Source organism: Suricata suricatta, chromosome 4 (genome assembly GCF_006229205.1).
Source record: "Suricata suricatta isolate VVHF042 chromosome 4, meerkat_22Aug2017_6uvM2_HiC, whole genome shotgun sequence".
Taxonomy (NCBI): domain Eukaryota; kingdom Metazoa; phylum Chordata; class Mammalia; order Carnivora; family Herpestidae; genus Suricata; species Suricata suricatta.
Window position 1 is genome coordinate 77,710,275 of NC_043703.1, and position 20,228 is coordinate 77,730,502.

Genomic DNA, 20,228 nt, shown 5'->3' on the forward strand with positions numbered 1-20,228 from the left:
AAAAATATTGGGTTTTGATGAGATTGTATTGAATCTGTAGATCACGTTGGGTGATACAGTCATCTTAACAATTTTAAGCCTTAAGATGCATGAACATTGGATGTCTTTTCATTTATCAATGTGTTCTTTCATTAATTCCGATGAAGTTTTATAATTGTCAACCATAAAATTCTTTCACCTCTTTAAGTTAATCCTTAATTCCTTAGTATTATATTCTTGTTGATGAATTGTAAATAAAATTGTTTCTTAATTTCCTTTTTAGATTAATTGTTAGTGTATAGGAACATAATGGGTTTGTGTGTGATTTTGTATTCAACTACTTTCCTGAATTTGTTTATAATCCTTGTTCCTGATTGAGGAAAGAAAATTTTGAATCTTTCATAACATATGAGGTTGGTCCATAAGTGGCTTTTATTATGTTGAAATAGTTTCTTCCTATTCCTAGTTTATTGAACATTTTATCATAAGGAAGTGCTGAATTTTGTCAAGTGTTTTTTCTGCATTATTTGAGATAATGGATTTCCCCCCCTTCATTCTTTTAGTGGAATGTATGGCATTGATTGATGTTCACACGTTGAACCCTTAGTTTCAGGGATAAAATCGTAGTTGGTCATTTGTTTAATCCTTTTAATTGTTGAATTCAGTTTGCCAGTATTTTGTTGAGTGTTTTGGCATCAATATTCATATAGGATAATGGTCTTTATTTTCTTTTGTAGTGTCTTTGTGTCACTATGTTATCAGGTTATGGTAGTCTTATTTAATGAATAAATTAGGAAGTGTTTCCTCCTCTTTAATTTTTTGGAAGAGTTTGGTAAGCATCGGTGTTAGCTCATCTTTATTTCTTTATTTCTTTATTATTTTTTTATTTTAGTGAGAGAACCCGCAAGTGGGGGAAAGGGGCAGAAGGAGAAAGAGAATCTCAAGCAGGCTCTGCACTCAGCACAGAGCCCAATCTGGGGCATGATCCAATGACCCCGGGATCATGACCTGAGCCAAAAAGTCAAAAGTTGGATGCTCAACTGACTAAGCCACCCAGGCACTCCTGATGTTAGCTCATCTTAAAATGTTTGATAGAATTCACCTATTTGGTGAACCTCTTTGGTCCTGGGCTTTTATTTTTTTGTTTTTCTTTTTTAAGGTATAACTGACATACAATATTGTATGTTTCAGGTGTACAGCGTGATTACTTGACATTACAAAATGCTTACCGTAGTAAATGTAATTACACGCTGTCATCATACAAAATTATTACAATATTATTAACTATATTCCCTGTGCTGTACTTTACATCCTCATTATTTATTTATTTTATAATGGAAGTTTTTACCTCTTTTTTTATTTACATGTATTTATTTTTGAGAGAGCCACCCAGTGGCCCCATCTAGGCTTTTAATTAATTCTTCGTGTCCAACATGTAAAGGATATAACATGAAGAGAAGAACTCTGTAACACTATCTTCTTTTTATTTATGTTAGAGAGTGTGCCGGCACGTGTGCGTGCGGGGCTGGGCACAGGGAGAGAGCCTCTCAAGCAGGCTCCGCGCTCAGCGGGGGGCAAGGGTGAGGGGCTCCTAGTCGCCACCATGAGATCAAGACTCGAGCTGAAATCAAGGACAAATGTTTAACCAACTAAGCAACCTAGGTGCCCTCGTAACCCTATTTTCTAACGAGTGAACTTTATCATGAGTTCTGTTTCAGACGTTTCTGGAGTTAAACGGCGTGTTCTCTATAATTTTTCCCATTAAAGAACCTCATGGCATGGACCTTAGGAAGAATATTTCGGGGCTTTATTACATAAAAACATAAAATATTTTACTCTTGTCTGCTTTTTTAACCATGAATATTACTAGTAATTAGAAGCTCATTTTTACAGATGAGGGTTTTTTTAAGTGAAGAAAAGGTATACAATTTTTGTGTGTGTGAGTTGGGGAGGGGCAGAGGGGGAGGAGGACAGAGGATCTTAATCAGCCTCTGGACTGTCAGCGCAGAGCCTAATGACAGGCGCAAAGTCACGAACCATGAGAATACGATCTGAGCTGAAGTCAGACCTGATGGCCCAGAGGTGTCCCAGGTGTCCCACCCAGGTGTCCCAAAAGGAAAAACCTATAAAAGAATGGATGGGTAATCAAGGAAGGGAGGTTTCCCTTCAGTTCTTTTCCTAGAATCTACTAATTGCTACAATTTCATAGATTTATTAAAATATTATAAATGGGTTGGTGAATGTTTTATAGAAAGCAAATAGTAATTTTGGATTTTAGTTTTTTACAGTATACTAGGATATAAATGAACTGATTTAGAATTTGACACTCATTCAAAGATTATAACATTGTCATGGTTTTCTGATTTAAATAATTTTTCAACTGAGTCTTTTAATAAGGTGTTATATTTTCAATTAGTATGTAGCTTTGGTAATATGAAATCTAATTACATTTTCCAGAAAAGCAATCTTCTAAAAATTAAATGATATGTGGTTACAAATAACCTAAATAACTGTTCTACTTTGGAAAGAGAAAAAAAATACATTTGGGAGAATTTTTCTTATAGATATTTAATTTAATAAATGAAATGTAATACTCATCTAAAATTTCAAAAATAGTATATATCTTTTTGTGTAGAGTGCTAAAGTTAGAATGATGAATCACAGTATATGCAAATTTTAATACTTATACTCATTGACAAATTTATACTACAACTCTTGGTATATGAGAGTAACTCTTTTCTTGTATTTCATCAGTATGGGTTGTTTATAATTTTTTGTTATTTAAGAAGGAAAAATTATTAAGAAGTGACAGGTTGTAGAAATTTTGTTTCAGATAATTGCTGCAGTTAAATTTGTGATAGCAAAGAATTGGAAATGTCCTAAGCATTCATCAATATACAAATAGTTACAAATTAGGAGATATACTTATTATGGAATATGTACTCTTGGCCATGAAAAAGAATGAGGTAGATCTGTCTTTAATGATTTCCCCAAGACTTAAATAGTGTTTCTATGTGCCAAAACAATATTAAACCCTTACATATATAGACTCTTCTAATTTGCATTGCAACCTTATGTGATAAGTACTGTCATTATGTCTGTCTCACAAAGAACAAGGCAGTGCTATAGACTTCTACTCAGCAGTTAAAAAGAGGTAGGTGGACCTCTTTGTATTGATCTGGAACAGTATCCTTAATGTACTATTAACTGAAAAAAGCCGTATGTGAGAGTGATATAAATAATATAATTCCATTTTATATTTTAAGAATATAAAGGCGTATATGGCACTCCTGGGTGGCTTGGTGGGTTAGGCGTCTGACGGTGGCTCAGGTCAGGATCTCGTGATCGTGAGCTTGAGCCCTGGGTCGCGCTCTGAGCTGACAGCTCGCAGCTTGGAGGCTGCTTCAGATTCTGTGTCTCCTTCTCTCTTTGCCCTTCCCCCACCCCCTACTCTCTTTCTCTCTTTCACTCTCTCTCTCAAAAATAAACATTAAAAAAAAAAGAAGAAACGAAATAGAGTTCATTCTCAATGGTGAGCCAAAATAGGGGCTAGACAATGTATTAAACAGTTCTTTTAACTAGTGATGGAGAGTAGATTTATTAATCTACTCTGAATTTGGAAGTATTCACAGTAAACTTACCTTTTTTGGTTTCCTTAAACAAAATCACTAAGTTTCTCCCAAACTTGCTGTTTATTATGTGGTCTGATATTTACTACATTACAAACTGTTAAATACCACACCAACTTCCTTCCCATTCTCTACTGCAGTACTAGCCTCTAGGTTTTTTCTTACTCTGAAAACAACAACAAAAGGTTTTGTTTCTTTTTTATTTTTAAAGGTTTATTTATTTTTAAGAAAGAAAGAGAGAGAGAGAGAGAGAGAGAGAGACAGAGAGACAGAGAGAGAGGATGAGTGGGGGAGGGGCAGAGAGAGAGAGAAACAGAATCTGAAGCAGGATCCAGGCTCCAAGCTGTCAGCACAGCGCCCAACACACGGCTTGAACTCAGGAACTGCAAGATCATGACCTGAGCCAAAGTGGGATACTTAACTGACTGAGCCATCCAGGTGCCCCAAAAGATTCTGTTTCTTAAGTCAGTTAGTCCCTCATAACTCTCTAACATCTTTACCTAGCTTTCCCGGTGTTTCTGTAAGAGATACCTACATCAAATGGCTTGGGATTATTTACTTGGCTTCAGTTCAGTTTCTCTAGGTAGAACTAGATACTTTCTCCGTGCACTTGGAAATAAAATGCGTATTTTTCTCGAAACATGCTATAACCTATTCCCATTGTAAACTCTGGAACATGACATACATAATGAATTTTTTAATAAACCATATAATAAAGTAGCAAGTATGTGTTCTGCACCTCAAGTTATGGTGGGCATGGGAACACAAAGATAAGTAACACATTGTTCCAGCCCCCCAAGGGGGAATATGGAGAAGGGTTGTAACAAGCTCACCTTTAAACCTGTAGTACAATATTTTACATGCTGTAGCAAACTGCAAATGAGTTCTGAGGAAGAAAAGAAAGGACAGACAAGGGAGACTTTATAGAAGAAGTAGTGTTTCAGTTGGATCTTAAAACAAAGGTCTTCAAAACTCTTTTGCTCATATACTGTCCAGAAAGATTTTGATTAAGTATAATTCATTTATGCAATATAAAGCAACATCTAATATAATTTCCAGATATTGCTAGCATATACATTTAAAATAAAAATCTGGGGCGCCTGGGTGGCAACATCTAATATAATTTCCAGATATTGCTAGCATATACATTTAAAATAAAAATCTGGGGCGCCTGAGCTTCAGCTCAGGTCATGATCTCGCGGTTCGTGGGTTTGAGCCCCCCGTCGGGCTCAGCTGACAGCTAGCTCAGAGCCTGGAGCTTGCTTCGGATTCTGTGTACCCCTCTCTCTCTGAGCCTCCCCTGCTCACACTGTCTCTCTCTATTTCTCTCACTCTCAAAAATAAATAAAACATTACTATATATATACATATATATATGTATATATATATTTTAAAAATACAAATCTTAGGGGCATCTGGGTGGCTCAGTAGTTTGAGTGTTCAACTCTTGATTTCAGTTCAGGTGGTGGGATTGAGCCCCCCTTCAGCGTGGAGCCTGCTTGGAATGCTCTCTCTCCCTCTGTCCCTCTCCTTCACTTGCACTCTCTCTAAAAAAAAAAAAAAAAAAGAAAATCTTAAATCACTTTTATTACAGTATTAAGTGGCATCTAAATACTATATTAATTTGGCATTTACCATCATTTTTTTAAAAAAGTACATGAATAAGAAATTCTTTACTAGTAGGAAATATTACGTGATTCTTTTCTCACCTGGACTTCATTTTCGTTCCATTTTCCCTATGGAATTTCATCCTCGTGTCATGCTTGTGTGTGTGTGTGTGTGTGTGTGTGTGTGTGTGTGTGTGTATACATATATATACATATTCTTAAAAGTCTTTTAGCAATCATCCTATTATATTGCTTTGCAACAAAAATATGTAAGTAATTGAAATTGAAAAGTTTCTAGGCCCATAAAAGTAAGTATTAAACATTTCATATCAGTGAAATATGAAGTAAATTATTAAATAAATTGACAAATTGTTATTAATAAATTACTAAACCAACACAGTGTATTACACATTTTTTTAAACATTTATTTTTGAGAAAATGCAAGCAGGGGAGGGGCAGAGAGAGAGAGGGGGACAGAGGATCCAAAGCAGGCTCTGTGCTGACAGCAGAGAACAGGATGTGCGGCTCAAACTCACAAACTGCAAGACCATGACCTGAGCAGAAGTTGGATGCTCAACTGACTGAGCCACCCAAGTGCCCCATATGACAGATTTTCATTAACAATTTTTGAAAAGTGGAATTTCATAGAAATATCTCACTTAATTACATAGAAAGGAATTTTAAAAGTAGCTTATGAATCTTTGGATAAATATTATTTTTTGCAAAAATGGGCCAGATTCTATTTCCCTCCTTTTCAGTTTTATGAATGTAAATGATGAGAAAACTGGTTAATATAAATAAGTAGATTAAAGTAGGAGTAGAGGGAGAGGGGAAAATGGGTGATGGGCATTGAGGAGGGCACTTGCTGGGATGAGCACTGGGTGTTGTATATACATGATGAATTACACTCCAAATCCAAGAGCACACTCTACACACTGTAGGTTAGCCAATTTGATAATACATTATATTTTAAAAAATAATAAAATAAAATAGGTCATGTAAAAAAGGTAGGAGTTTCATTTAATGCTGTTTCTCAATTATTTTGAACTCTTTGGAGATTACATGTTAAAAGCTATGTATAGAAATCTGTATTCATTTCCCAGGGCTGTGTTTTTTTAAACTTTTTTTTTTAAAGTTTATTTATTTGTTTTGAGTGTGAGAGAGAGAGAGAGCTCTGAAGGGGCAGAGAGAGAGGGAAATTCCCAAGCATGCTCTATACCATCAGCACAGAGCCCAATGTTGGGCTCGAACTCACGAACCATGAGATCATGACCTGAGCTGAAATCGAGAGTCTGTCACTTAACTGACTGAGCCACCCAAGTGCCCCTCCTGGGGCTGCTTTAATGAAGTGCTCATAAGAATTGGGTGGCTTAAAACAACACAGTATTTTGCCTTACAGTCTTGGAGGCTGAAAATCTAAATCATGTTGTGGGCTGAGCCAAGCTCTCTGAGGAGAATCCTTCCCTGCCTCTTCCAGCTTCTGGGGTTCACTGGAAATCCTCTGCATTCCTTGCCTTGTAGATACATCATCCCAGTCACGTGGCTGTCTGCTCTCTGGATGACTTTCCAGTGTCTTTTTCCTCTGTGTGTGTCTCTGCGTCCAAATTTCCCCTTTGAATAAGGAGACCAATCTTATTGGATTAAGACTCACCCTTGAGACCTTTTTATCACTGATTACCTCTGTAAAGGCCCTATTTCCACATAAGTCACATGGAAGGTATTGGGGGTTAGAATTTCTGCATATTTACGGGGGCAGGGGTAAAATTCAACCCCAAACACCACCTCTTTGTTGAAAATAAAGAATTTTTAAAAAGTTGTTAGTCATAAGAGCCATTAATTTACATTAAAACTTACACCGGTATTTCAAATTGTCCTTTTGTTGGGCACCACACCTGCCTTTTGTTTCCAGGCGGGAGAAGGTAGATGTGAAAGCACAGATTTACCCTGACAGGTTCTCAGGCGGGTCAATCTGAGGAACGAGTACTGCTGAATTTGAGGATGTGGAAACTGATTATTGTAAAGCTGTTTTGCCCCTGTACTATTGGGAGAGTGTTTGTAAATCCCAGGGGTATGTGTACCCAAATGTGAAGTTTCTGACTTAAAAATGAAATAACTCGCCAGCCTGCGTGGAAGTCAGGTTTTCACTATAATTTGAGGATATAGCAAAGTCATTGTTTGTTAGAAGTTTCCAGAATGGTTGGGGAAAAATAAATCGTCCGAGGTCCTTAGCATGTCGGCTGTTTCACAGGCACCAGAGGGGAGGGGAGGGTGGATTAGTAACAGAATTGTGAAGTCTTTGGGGCCCTTAAAAGAACTTTGGATTTTATATCCAATAGGCGGCCTTGGAAGACTCGGGTCTTTCTTTACTACTTCCCTTTTGAATATTTAAAAGCTCTTCCTCCTCATCTTTGGTCACTCTTTCCCTTTATCTAGTATTCTCCATTCTGTGATCTTCCAGTTCCTGAAATGAGTTTAATTCTTGCCTTTCCTGCTATTTAGAATACTATTCCTTTGGTTATTCTAATGGCTTCTCCTTTGGCAGATCTGTTCTGTTTAAATGTTACTGCCTCAGACAGATCTTCCATGGTCATGAGTATAGGTCTCCACTGTTATTCTCTATAAAGAAGTTGTGTTTATTTCCTTCCTAGCACTCACCTATAATTGTTTTATTTATTTTTTTAAAGTTTAAAAAAATGTTTTATTTATTTTTTTGAGAGAAAGAGAGACAGCGTGAGTAGGGGAGGGTCAGAGAGAGAGACACACACAGAATCTGAAGACAGGCTCCAAGCTCTGAGCTGTCAGCACAGAGCCCGATGCGGGGCTCAAACCCACAAACAAGGAGATCATGACCTGAGCCGAAGTCGATGCTCAACCGACTGAGCCACCCAGGCACCCCTGTTTTATTTATTTTGCTGGTTCCATGTTTGTTGGCTCTTTCTATTCTAGGCTGTACATTCCAGGAGGGTAGGGATTACATCCTTCTTATTCACTGTTCTATGCCCAGTACTCATCATAGTGTCTGACATAACATGGATACTCAGTATTTGTCAATGAATGAACAAAGATCTTCTTTTTCTTTTATAGTTTATTGTCAAGTTGGTTTCCATATAACACCCAGTGCTCACCCCAACAAGTGCCCTCCTCCATGCCCATCACCCGCTTCCCTTGTCCCCCTCCCCCATCAGTCCTCAGTTTGTTCTCAGTATTCAGGAGTCTCTCATGGTTTGCCTCCCTCCCTCTCCCCAACTAATTTTTCCCCTTCCCCTCCCCCATGGTCCTCTGTTAAGTTTCTGCTGTTCCACTTGTGAGTGCAAACATATGGTTTCTGTCCTTCTCCGCCTGACTTATTTCACTTAGCATGACACCCTCGAGGTCCATCCACATTGCTACGAACGGCCAGATTTCATTCTTTCTCACTGCCATGTAGTTCCATGAACAAAGATATTAACACAAGTTCCACTCTAAGCTAGTAAGAATAACAATTATTTATTACTACCACTAAACATGAGTTGATAAAACCTTTCTGTCACGTGAAGTTTGATAACTCTAATGTTGATTACAATTCTTTTTTCCTCATTACCTTTAAAAAATGAAGATCAGGCAGACAGCCTGTTTTTTGCTGACCTGCCCTGTACTCTCTTGCAGTGTCACTTCTATCTGCTTAAAAAAAAATGATTAGATCCAGAATTAGTTCCTTACCACCATAGATACAGTGTCTCAAAAAGCATTTTTCCACAAACTATTTTTATATCATATCACATAGTAAATAAGTATGTCTACTGTTTTTATCTTCCTATCTTTTATGAGTATGCATTATATCCCAAAGGGCCACTTTTTCATGGGTGGATCGCTGACCCTGATTTCTCACCCATATTTTACTGGTAGAAGTGCAATTCTTTTTGTAGCTTCATATTAATCTCTACTGTATGCATCTCTTCTTAAAGTGTTTTTACCCACTTGACAAAAGCAAAATGAAGGTGAAGACCCTATTTTCATAGGCGATTTTATTCCTCTGATCTCACCAGTTCTTTTCTTTAAATTAAATAAATAGTTTATTACCAAGTTGGTTTCCATATAACACCCAGTGCTCTTTCCGACAAGTGCCCTCTCCATGACCAATACCCCCCTCCCTCTTCCCCCTTCCCTCTTCAGTTTGTTTTCAGTATTCCAGAGTCTCTCATGATTTGCCTCACTCCCTCCCTAACTCTTCCCCCACTCCCTTTTCCCTTCCCATGGTCCCCTGTTAGGTTTCTCCTGTTAGACCTATTAGTGAAAACATATGGTATCTGTCCTTCTCTGCCTGACTTATTTTGCTTAGCATGACTCCCTCTAGGTCCATCCACTTTGCTACAAATGGCCAGATTTCATTCTTTCTCATTGCCATGTAGTACTCCATTGTATGTATAAACCACATCTTCTTGATCCATTCATAGGGTGGATGGACATTTAGGCCCTTACAGTGCTGCTATGAACATTGGGGTACATGTGTCCCTATGCATCAGCACTTCTGTATCTCTGGAGTAGATCCCCAGCAGTGCTATTGCTGGGTCATAGAGGAGTTCTATTGATAGTTTTTTGAGGAACCTCCACAATGTTTTCCAGAGTGGCTGTACCAGTTTACATTCCCACCAACAGTGTAGGAGGGTGCCCGTCTCTCCACATCCTCGCCAGCATCCATCTATAGTGTCTTGATTTGTTTTGACTGGGGTAAGGTGATATCTCAGTGTGGGTTTCTTTTGTTTTGTTTTGTTTTTTTATTTATTTTTGATACAGAGAGAGACAGAGCATGAAGGGGGGAGGAGCAGAGAGAGAAGGAGACACAGAATCTGAAGCAGGCTCCAGGCTCTGAGCTAGCTGTCAGCACAGAGCCTGATGCGGGGCTCGAACCCACGAACGTGAGATCTGACCTCAGCTGAAGTCGGAGGCTTAACCGACTGAGCCACCCAGGCGCCCCTCAGAGTGGTTTTGATTTGTATTTCCCTGATGATGAGTGATGCTGAGCATTGCTTCATGTGCCTGTTGGCCATCTGGATGTCCTCTTTGGAGAAGTGTCTATTCAGGTCTTCTGCCCATTTCTTCACTGGGTTATTCATTTTTTGGGTGTGGAGTTTAGTGAGTTCCTTGTAGGCTTTGGATACTAGCCGTTTATCCGATATGCTATTTGCCACTATCTTTTCCCATTCCATCGGTTGCCTATTAGTTTTTTTGATTGTTTCCTTTGCAGTACAGAAGGTTTTTATCTTGATGAGGTCCCAATAGTTCATTTTTGTTCTTGATTCCTTTGCCTTTGGGGATGTGTCGAGTAGGAAATTGCTGTGATTGAGGTCAAGGAGGCTATTTCCTGCTTTCTTCTTTAGGGTTTTTATGATTTCCTGTCTCACATTCAGGTCCTTCATCCCTTTTGAGTTGATTTTTGTGTATGGTGTAAGAAAGTGGTCTAGTTTCATTCTTCTGCATGTTGCCGTCCAGGTCTCCCAACACCACCTGTTGGAGAGGCTGTCTTTTTTCCATTGGATACTCTTTCCTGCCTTGTCAAAGATTAATTGGCCATACATTTGTGGGTCCAGTTCTGGGCTCTCTATTCTATTCCATTGGTCTATGCGTGTTTTTGTGCCAATACCATACTGTCTTGATGATGACAGCTTTGTAGTAGAGGCTAAAGTCTGAGATTGTGATGCCTCCCGTTTTGGTTTTCTTCTTCAATATGACTTTGGCTATTTGGGGTTTTTTGTGGTTCCATATGAATTCTAGGATAGTTTGTTCTAGCTTTGAGAAGAACGCTGGTGCAATTTTGATTGGGATTGCATTGAATGTGTAAATTGCTTTGGGTAATAATGACATTTTAACAATGCTTATTCTTCTGATCCGTGAGCATGGAATGTTTTTCCTTTTCTTTGTGTCTTCTTCAATTTCCTTCATAAGCTTTCTATAGTTTTGATCATACAGGTCTTTTACATCTTTGGTTAGGTTTATTCCTAGGTATTTTATGGTTTTTCATGAATTATGAATGGGATAAGTTTCTCAATTTCTCTTTTGCTTCTTCATTATTGGTGTATAAAAATGCAACCGATTTCTGTACATTGATTTTGTACCCTGAGACTTTGCTGAATTCATTGATCAGTTCTAGAAGGCTTCTGGTGGAGTCGATCGGGTTTTCCACATAGAGTATCATGTCATCTGCGAAAAGTGAAAGTTTGACTTCTTCTTTGCCAATTTTGATGCCTTTTATTTCCTTTTGTTGTCTGATTGCTGATGCTAGGACTTCTAGCACTAGGTTAAACAACAATGGTGATCTCACCAGTTCTTTAGAGAAACTTTTCTTCATGTCTATGCCACATCATAAAAAAATTGCCGAGATAAGTTTGTGATATAAATATTTTTAAACTTTGTGGACAATGGGGTACCTGGGTGGCTCAGTCAGCGGAGTGACCAACTCTTGATTTTGGCTCAGGTTATGATCCCAAGGGTGTGAGGTCAAACCCCGCATCATGCTCCACACTGAGCATGGAGCCTGCTTGGGATTCTGTTTCTCTGTCCCTCTCCTGTTCTCTGTCTCTCTCGCGCGCGCGCGCGTGCTCTCTCTCCCCCCCTCACACATTCTCTCTCTCGCTCAAATAAGATTACAAAATTTTTCTGTGGAAAAATAAAGTGGAAAAATTTTGGTATATCAACATGTCAACAATGTAAAACAACCGTGATATACCACTACACACCTATGAGAACGGTGAAAATCTAAAATACTGAGAAGACCAAATGCTGGTGAAGATGTGCAACAACAGGACCAACATTCATTGCTGGTGGAAATGCAAAATTCCAGTTTGGAAGACCTTTTGACAATTTCTTATAAAATTACACACACTATTGTGTTGCCTGGGTGGCTCAGTTGATTAAGCCTCCAACTTTGGCTCAGGTCATGTTCTTGTAGTGTGAGTTCGAGCCCCACATCAGGCTCCGTGCTAACAGCTCAGAGTCTGGAGCCTGCTTGGGATTTTGTGTCTCCCTCTTTCTCTCTGTCCCTCTCCCACTCTCACTCTGTCTCTCTCTCAAAAATAAATAAACATTAAAAAAATTACACATGCTCTTATAGTAATATCCAGCCATCTCACTCCTTGTGTTGATCCAAATGAATTGGAAATTGATGTCTACACAAAGACCTGAACATAGAAGTTTACAGCCGCTGTATTCATAATTGCTAAACTTTGGGAGCAACCAAGATGTGTTTCAGTAAGTGAATGGATAAACTGTGGTATATCCAGACAGTGGAATATATACCAAAGAGTGGTATCTCCAGTCAGTGCTAAAAATGAATGAGCTACCAAGCCAGAAGAACCATGGAGAAACCTTAAATGTGTATTGCTAAGTAACAGAAGCCAATTAGAGAAGGCTAGATTAACATGTGATTCCAACTATATGACGTCCTGGAAAATGCAAAACTATGGACTAAGTAAAAAGGCCAGTGGTTGCCATGAGTTGGGGGGCAGGGAAGGATAAACAGATGGAGTACAGGGTATTTTTAGGGCAGTGAAACTATTCTAGATGGTACTATAATGGGGGATACATCATGATACATTTAGCAAAACACACAGAATGTACAACAGCAAGAATGAACCCAATATAGTCTATGGACCTTGAGTGAATCCCATATACCAGTGTAGGTTCATTCATTGTAACATACGTACTGCTTTGGTGTGGAATGTGAGTAGGGGAGGCTACGCATGTGTGGGAACAGGAGGAATATGGGAACTCTTTGTACTTTCTGTCCGTTTTGCTGTGAATCTAAACCTGCTCTCAAAAGTAAGGTATGTTGAAAAAGATGCTAACAATAGTTATCTTTAGGTGCAAGGATTATTGGTAAGTTTTTTCCTTTGCATTTTTCATGTTTTCCAAAGTTTGTTTTTTTCCACTATGGAAACAGGGAAAATATTTAAAAATATAAATGCATAAATTCAAACTGTTAGACATGCTTAGTTTTAGGGTTTTAATGTCTTAGAGAATAACTACCTAGCAAAGAAACTCAAAAAATAATAGTTGTTAATATGAGGAACCCATAATGGGCAAAAATTAAACTTTAAATCATTGTTTTCATCCATCTTATGATTTTATAAGATCATATAACTGAGTTGCTGGAAAGGACCTCCATAATCATCTTACATAATATTCTCTCTTAAAATTTGCGTCTATTTTCCAGTGAGTACCTCTAAAACTTAGAAGGCCCTTGGGCGGGCAAAGCTTCTTGGGACATGAAATGAGGAGCATGGTGGGTTCCTGTACTGCAGCGTGAGCCAGGTAAGGAGGGAAGAGCAATTTTGGCAAACAATATAGGGGTCACCATGCTTTATTATTTCATAAAATCGCCACGGGAGCTGAGACGAAAGGAAGGGAGTGTTGGTTGAAGGTATTGGGATCCCAAGGGATAGGAAAGGAAAGAAAAGAAAAGGGGATTTTCCTTTACAGGCATATTGTATACAGTTCCCTCATTTTACTGAAGAAGAAACTGAAGCTCAGAAAGGTCTAGGGTCACAAAGCTAATAAATGATGGAATCAGGATCCACTCCAACTCTGCATTCACTTCTAAATTAGTATATTGCTTTTCCAGAGACGTTGTTAATCAGCTGCATTACAGTTTTATCAAGTGTAAATCTTGTTGTTAGGAAGAAATAAGGAACTCATATATTTAGGATGAACAGTGTAAATGTCTATTTTAAAAAATGAATTTGGGGCACCTTTATGGCTCAGTTGGTTAGGGATCGGACCCTTAATTTCTTCTCAGGTCATGATCTCCAGGTTTCTGGGATTCAGTCCTGGGTGGGGTTCTAGGTTGAGGGTGGAGCCTGCTTAGAATTCTCTCTCCCTCTTTCTCCGCTCCTTCCCTAGCTGTACACATGCACACATGATTACTCTCTCTCACTCTCTTTTCTCTGTCTCAAAATAAGTAACATAAACAAAAAAATGAGTTTTTCAACCTATAGTTCATTCTGGGTTACTCGGTTTCTGATAGCATCTTGTGCTTTTACTTCTGTTTTAGAACTTGATTTTATCCATGATTTGCATCCTTTAGAATAGTGCTTTTCAAACCAAAGTTTATAATCCATGAAATCAACTTGGAAGGCTGAAGCCACTCTATTTTTTTGATGGAAGAAACAGTATAGACTAGATTTAAGTAGACTAGAATAGAAAATATTGAAGTCCATCTTATGTAGTAAAGAAAATAATTCTACTACGAAACTTTTGTTTTGTTATCCAGTAATGAATATAGGCGGGTTTGTAATCGGTCTCTGTGTAAATATATATCCTAGTGTTGTCATGGTCAAAAAAGTTTATAAATCACTGATGCAGAATGTATTATTTTGGACTGTGTTTTAAATTATCTAAGATGATATATTTAAGAGTTAAATTTTAAGAATTAGGAGAAGATTATCCTAGAGAGGCAGAATGCTGTGGTTGTTAACAGCATGACTGTGGAGCCAAGAATCCTGGGACCATGAATCCCCCTCCATCACTTTGTAGCTATGTGACCTTGAGTAAGTTCCCCAACCTTTTTTTTATTCTTCATTTTTATTTATTTTTAAAAAGCAAACTTTATGCCTAACATGGGACTTGAATGCGTGATCCCAAGATCAAGTGTAGCTCATTCTACCGATTAAGCCAGCCAGGTGCCTTGCCTCCCTAACCTTTTTTTGCTACAGTTTTCTCATATGTAAAAGTGGGAGAGTAATATTAACTACTTCGTAGAATTAGGAGGATAATGAGGGGCGCCTGGGTGGCTCAGTTGGTTAAGTAGTCAACTTCAGTTCGGGGCCTGATCTCATGGTTCATGAGTTCGAGCCCCGTGTCGGGCTCTGTGCTGACAGCTCAGAGTCTGGAGCCTGCTTCAGATTCTGTTACTCCTTCTCTCTGCCTTTCTCCTGCTCATGCTCTGTCGCTCTGTCTCTCAAAGATAAATAAACATTAAAACATTTTAACAAAAGAGGATAATGAGTCATTATTCACAATGAACATACACAATTCCCAGCACTATAAATACTATACAAGCAGCTTGTTAAGTAAAATTGCACAACTGACTTGTTTTAATTGATCAGGACTTTATCTTTTCTTCACAAAGGTAGAACAACATTATTAAGATTTTTGATTGGTCTAATATGATACCAAACAATTCAGTATAAGCAAATTAATAAAAGTCAAACATACTAAAACCAACAATTTTTATTTGATGTTATTTTTGTTTAATTCCATTAGAAGCAGCCTTCCCAGGCGTACTATTTTTATGTAGCTATTAGCCATGGTGAGCTTTTTTCACTGTCTCTTCCTTCTCTCACAGAAAAATGTCCTCAGTGCTCCAATAGTTAAATTATTGCTTGTTATTTCCTTCCCTTTTTTTTTTTTCAAAGTTTATTTTTGGGGAGAGAGAGAGAGAGAAAGAGAGAGAGAGAGTGGGGGAGGGGCAGAGAGAGAAGGGGAGACACAGAATCTGAAGCAGGCTCCAGGCTCTGAGCTGCCACAAAGCCTGACAAGGGGCAACACCTCGGGAATAGTGAGATCAGGACCTGAGCCAAAGTTGGACGCTTCACTGACTGAGCCACCCAGGGGCCCCGCTTTTTATTTCCTTTCCAATAGTGAAAGTTAAAATGTTAGTCTACATTAGCTTTCCAATCCCCGGCCTCAATTCTTTCTGAATGTCTATTTCCTACAACATATACTGGGAAGATAGGACATACTATGTGATTACACTAACTCCCTTCCAAGAAAAAAAGACTTTGATCTGAAGTACATTTTTTCTAAGATTTGCTATGATGACAATGATGATTATGATTATGCTTTTTAGATTATGCACTAGCATAGTATTGACGGTAGAGATATCAGTATGTTTCTCTTCCTCACAAAATATTATAAAGAATTTTAAAAATATTCCACTAAATCAGTTATTAATAATAAAAACAGCTAAAGTTTTGAGGTCCTAACAAGTATGAGGTATAAATTTCACATGTGTATGCCCACTGAATACCCCCTAAAACTAAGTGAAAATGAAGTTATTACCAACATTTTACACATGTTAAAACTTTGGCTTACAAAGTTAGCACATCACTAAAATCACCCAGCTAGTTGTGGATAAAACCAGAATTCAAACTTGGACATTCTGGCTCCTAAGCTGTGCTCTGAATAACTATTATATTGCAGGTCAATTTCTGACAACCTCTTCTACACACACACACACACACACACACACACACACACACACAAACACACACAATATAATTGTATTTATAAATACAGAGAGAGAGAAATAAATGATCACCACAATAAGTCTAGTTAATATCCATGACTACACAATTGGAAAATTTCTTTTCTTGTGATGAGAAATTTTAAAGATATACTCTCTGAGCAATTTCTAACATTTTTATACAAGTTGCACAGAAGTTATTTGGTCGTTATAACAACGCTGCATTACTTTATTCTATAAGTGACTATGGGGCACCTGGGTGGCTCAGTCGGTTAAGTGTCCAACCTGGGCTCAGGTCATGACCTCGCAGTTTGTGAGATTGAACCTGGCATTGGCCTCTGTGCTGACAGCTTGAATCCTGCTTGGAATTCTCTCTCAAAGTAAATAAACATTAAAAAAAGAGTGACTAATCTTCTCAGAGAGAAGGTAATTTGGTCAAGGTTTTGAGTGACCAAGCAAGTATTTATGTTGCCTTCCTTCAATGCTTAGTATGCTTTTGTGCTTAGTACTGAATAACTCCAAGCACACACGTCCACACACACACACACACACATACACACATTTAGTAACAACTTTATTGGGTTATAATTTCATACCATAGAATTCTTCCACTTAAAGTGAACAATTCGATGGTTTTAGTGTATTCATAGTTGTCCAACCATCACTACAGCAATTTTAGACATTGTTATTGCTCCATTCACTCCCACCTCCCTAGGCCTAGGCAATCAATAATCTACTGTCTTTATAGATACACTTAGTCTAGACAGTTCACATAATCATACAGTGAGTGGTCTTTGGACTTCCGTTTATTTCACCTGGCATAATGTCTTCAATGTTCACCCATCCCGTACCGTGGATCAGAACATCATTCCTTGTTGCAGATGAATATTTCATTGTATATATATTCCACTTTTGTTTAGACATTCAATCAGTTAATGGACATTTGTGCTGTTTCTACCTTTATGGAAACTGAATAATGCTGTTATAAATATTTAAGTATTTATTTTAAAAGTACTTTTATATAAAAATTAAGTGTACTTTTTATTTAAATTGTGACATGCAAAGGTTTTTTTTCTACCAGTTCTAAGCTTTCAACTAGATTTCTCCCTGATATTATGCAGGCAACCCAATAAACATTTTCCTGGACAAGTAGATTTACTTATTTTTATTACATTTTTTAAAAAGTTTATTAACTTTTAAAAAATGTTTTATTTCTGAGACAGAGAGAGAGAGAGAGAGAGAGAGAGAGAGAGAGAGAATGTGAGTGGGGGAGGGGTGGAGCGAGAGGGAGACACAGAATCCGAAGCAGGCTCCAGGTTCTGAACTCAAAGCAGGGCTCTAACTCACCAACTGTGGAGATCATGACCTGAGCTAGAGTAGGGTGCTTAACAGACTGAGACACCCAGACACCGCAAGTTTATTTATTTGTTTTGAGAGAGAGAGAACAAGCAAGCAGGGGAGAGGCAGAGAGAGAATCCCAGGCAGGCTCCACACTGTCAGTAGAGTCCAATGCTGGAACACATGAACCGTGAGGTCATGACCTGAGCTGAAGTCAAGAGTCAAACTCTAAATGGACTGACCCACCCAGGTGCCCCTTCCTGGGCAAATAGATTTAAATGAAGAGATTCAAAGCATCAATAATATATCCTGCTGTAATTATGATTCTTATTAATGAATTATAAAATGGCAATAATGCCAGAGAATTGGTAGCAGTTTAGAACTTCCTCAAATTAGGGGTGCCTGGGAGGCTCATCAGCTAGTGATCTCATGGTTGGTTAGTTCCAGCCCCACCTTGGGCTCTGTGCTGACAGCAGGAACCTTACTTGGGATTTTCTGTTTCCCTCTCTCTCTGCCCCTCCTATGCTCATGTACTCTCTCTCTCTCAAAATAAATCAATACATTTTTTTTTAAAAAGAACTTCCTCAAATTGAACAACATGTGGATATCCAATTTATCATTAAAGTAATGACAGCTTACTGGGACGTACATCTATTCAAGCCTTTCAAGTATAAACTCAAGGAGTACTAGCTATTGTCATGGTATAAGGTAACAGAAAAGGGATGGTGTAAGTTTTCACAGAATTATTACAACGTTGCCCTGCATTGGGTAATAGAGAGTTTTTCTGTTGTGAAGATAGTGACATCGAGAATGTCAATGTAAAGCAGCACTGCGTAATTTAAAGTCTTACCAAGAATATCGTATTGAAAACTGACAAAATTTTCAATTATGAAATAAAATGCTTAAAAATAAAAGCAAGCAATACTGTTCTGAGCTGGCTAAAATACATGCTGGATTTTCTCCAACTTAAAGCACAATATATTTATTGCCATCAGCTCTAGGTGGAAGGATTATTTGATTTTTAAAGTTATAGTGAATGAATAAATCTCAGTTCTAGATTATGCTATGGAAGGGGCGTCTAAAACACGTTCAACGGCAGTCTTTACTGAGACCTTGATGATTAACTCATTAAAAAATCCAAGTTCATCATCATCGTGTTGAACTTTAAGTTGTAACATAACACGTCTATTTATTAATAGGCAGCGATGTTAGAGAATCATGAAATTGAGAAGTCTATTCATCCATCCATTTGTTACCCCAACACCGTCAGTTGTAATCCCACTAACAACCGCTAGGGTGAGACGCAGGAGGCCTCACTTTCATCTTTCCATGGAATGTTGGATGTTGCACAGCACCCTGACGTGCGCCGAAGACGGAGGTGTAGACGATGAACAAAAGAGAAGCCCCGCGGTCGCCGTGGCTTCTCCGGGCACGCCCGCCCCGGGGCGCGCCGCGACGCTGCGCACAGTCGCTCGGCTGCCCGCAGCCAGGCCGGCCGGGGTTGGGCGAGGCGATAGAGCAGGCCGTGGAGTGCAGACCCCATCAACCGTTGAGGACCAGGAGACGGTGGAAGGCAGTGGAGAGGCCGGGTGGAGGCTGGGGGAGGGCAGCCGAGCGAGGCCGCGGAGGAGGACGACGGCAGCGCCGAGGACCGCACCGAGGGGAGGCTCCAGCCCTTCCAACAGGCGGGCGCCCAGCTCCAGGGGAGCCCGCAGCTTCCTCCATCTTGGTTGGTGGAGGCGGGGAGCGGCGTCTGGGTCCCTCCACCGTGGCGCCCGTCCCCCGGGGCCCCTCAGACGCAGACGCTGGAATCAGGGGCTGTCCCCTCGGTCGAATGGCGTAGCCCAGTTGGGGCTTCGCGGGAACAAGTTTCCCAGCCCCACGGGGTCTGGTTTTGAACTGGTCCCAAGTTCCCACAGCAGTCCCGACAAAATGGAGGACGTCGTCTCCTCCCGCGGCCATGGCGGGAGGTGGGGGGACTATTCCCCACGGGGGTGAGGCGAGGCTGGAAGTGCTCCCACTCCCCGCAGCACGTTCGGGAACCCACTTCACCCGCTGCCCCGATCTGCCACTTTGAATCGCTCCAGCCCGTGCCCAGGCTCGCCCCACTCGGGGGGCTTCAGAAACTGGACAGGGAGGGCGTTGGGGACATCGAGGCCGCGTCTCTCCTGGGGCAGGGTCGTTGGAAGCGGCTGCAGCAGCCTGGGCGCCCAGGCCCGAGCTAGGGCAGGCGGCCACGGCCTCAGTCTCTCGGGCTGTCCGGGGCCCTGGAGGGCACCCCGGGCCCCCGGGGACGGAGCCGCGGGCGGCGAAACTCGGGCTGCCTGACCCTGACGGCCCCGGGGGTGGGGGTGGGGGCGGGGTGGGAGGCGGGGGAAGGCGGGGAGGGGACGCGGCCGAGGGGCCGAGCGCGGGCGGAGGAGGGGAGTGGAACGGCGACGCCGGGGGGGGTGTGGC